General features: G+C 39.9%; 1 protein-coding gene across 1 annotated transcript in view; it reads right to left on the bottom strand.

Moving 5' to 3' along the window:
• LOC119423000 (cytochrome P450 2U1) overlaps window positions 1–2193 on the bottom strand; it is a 6470-nt gene that overhangs the window by 3703 nt on the left and 574 nt on the right. The gene's annotated exons all lie outside the window — the stretch shown is intronic.

Below are 2193 nucleotides of genomic sequence, written 5' to 3'. Positions count from 1 at the left end.
GCTTCATTTACAACTCAAACTGCTTCATTTACATCTCAAACTGCTTCGTCTACATCTCAAACTGCTTCGTTTACATCTCAAACTGCTTCGTCTACATCTCAAACTGCTTCTTTTACATCTCAAACTGCTTCGTTTACATCTCAAACTGCTTCATTTACATCTCAAACTGCTTCATTTACATCTCAAACTGCTTCGTTTACATCTCAAACTGCTTCATTTACAACTCAAACTGCTTCATTTACATCTCAAACTGCTTCATTTACATCTCAAACTGCTTCATTTACATCTCAAACTGCTTCATTTACAACTCAAACTGCTTCATTTGCAACAAGTTGTAGCTGAATGACTCTGACTGCATCCTTTCAAAAGCTGCAGCAAACATCTGTAATTTGTCAATTCAGTTTATCTCTAAAGCTCCAAGTCACAACAGAATCGTCTCAGGGACTGAACAGAAATACTCATGTATAAAATAATAATTGAACAGAAACATTCATGTATAAAATAATAATTGAACAGAAACATTCATCTATAAAATAATAATTGAACAGAAATACTCATGTATAAAATAATAATTGAACAGAAACATTCATGTATAAAATAATAATTGAACAGAAACATTCATCTATAAAATAATAATTGAATAGAAACATCATGTATAAAATAATAATCTAACAATATTTATCTGAGGAGCAGCTTTGAGTTTAACTCCATCACTGAACTCTCATCTTGAACAAGCATGAAGGCGACAGTGGAAAGAAAAACTCCCTCATGAGGAAGAAACCTTTAGCAGAACCAGGATCAGGACTAGAGGACCATCTGCTTCGACCGGCTGGGTTTGGTAGGAATAGATACACAATGGCAGGTCAAGAATCACATGTTAAGATAGAAATAGTATCAAATGAGAACTATTCAATTTTAACAATTGATTTAAGAACATGAGGTCAGTTTGTCCTCTAGTAGTCTAAGTCTATAGCAACATAACAAGCCGACCCTAACTATAGGATTTATCAGAAAGGATAAGCCCAGATACCTAATGGAAGCATATACAAGGTAAAGAGTACTGGTCCAAGCACTGAACCTTGAGGAACTCCATGACTAACTTTAGTGTATGATGAAGATTCATTATTTATATTTACAAACTGGAATATATCAGATAAATGTGATTTAAACCAATTTAGAGCCGTTTCTGTAATCCCAAGATCATATTCAAGCCTCTGTAGTAAAATATTGTGATGAACTGTATGAAATGCAGCACTGAGGTCTAACAGGACCAGTAGAGACACCTGTCCATTGTCAGAGACCATGAGAATATTCAAGGATTTTTATTGTCCTACCAGCTCAACATCTGCATGTTTATAGCAGCTTCAGTAAGAAGGTCCAGACTTCCCTCTCCCCAGCCACTTGGTCCAGCTCCTCCGGGGGAGTCCCGAGGTGTTCCCAGACCAGCCGAGAAACATAGTCCCTCCAGCGTGTCCTGGGTCTTCCTCTGGGTCTCCTCCCAGAATATATATATATATATATATATATATATATATATATAAATGTTTTCAAAGCTCACGCAGTAAGGACAGTGTGACCTGGAGGGGAATGATTGGGAGGCACGGCCTCTCTGACCTGAACCCGAGCGTGTTCTGTTGTTGGACTTGAGTGCTGCTCACAGTTTGTCCATCACAAACACCACGTTCAAACATCAGGGTGTCCATCTGTGCACGTGGCACCAGGACGCTCTGGGTCATAGATCGATGATCGACTCTGTAGTCGTGTCATCTGATTTTCTGCTGTTTGTTTTGGACCCTCGGGTGAAGAGAGGAGCTGTCAGCTGATCACCTGTAGTGACTTGGGTCAGATGGAGGAGAAGATGCTGGACAGACCCAGTAGACCCAGACGTGTAGTGAGGGTTTGCTGGGAACGCACTTCACCCCCTTGTTACTCACACATGAAGTGTTTAAAAGTAAACTATGAATATAAACTGGCTCAAGTGGTGATTTCAAGTGAAAATGAAAGAAATTAGAAAATGTTTCTCGTGTGTCCCTTCCACTAATTTCACTTTAGTTTGTGTCAGTAGGTCACATGACAGGACCGGAACGTTATTTTGTATCTCGGGTGTTGGTAATTTACTGACAGTCCCTAAAGGAAGCAGCAGGAGGGGCAGCCTGAGGAGGACCTCTGGTCCGGATCAGGGCAGCCTGAGGA

The sequence above is a fragment of the Nematolebias whitei genome, chromosome 16 (assembly GCF_014905685.2).
Source record: "Nematolebias whitei isolate Nwh7 chromosome 16, NemWhi1, whole genome shotgun sequence".
NCBI classification, from domain to species: Eukaryota; Metazoa; Chordata; class Actinopteri; order Cyprinodontiformes; family Rivulidae; genus Nematolebias; species Nematolebias whitei.
Note: the sequence above shows the minus strand (reverse complement) of the source record. Positions and strands in the feature narration are given on the sequence as shown.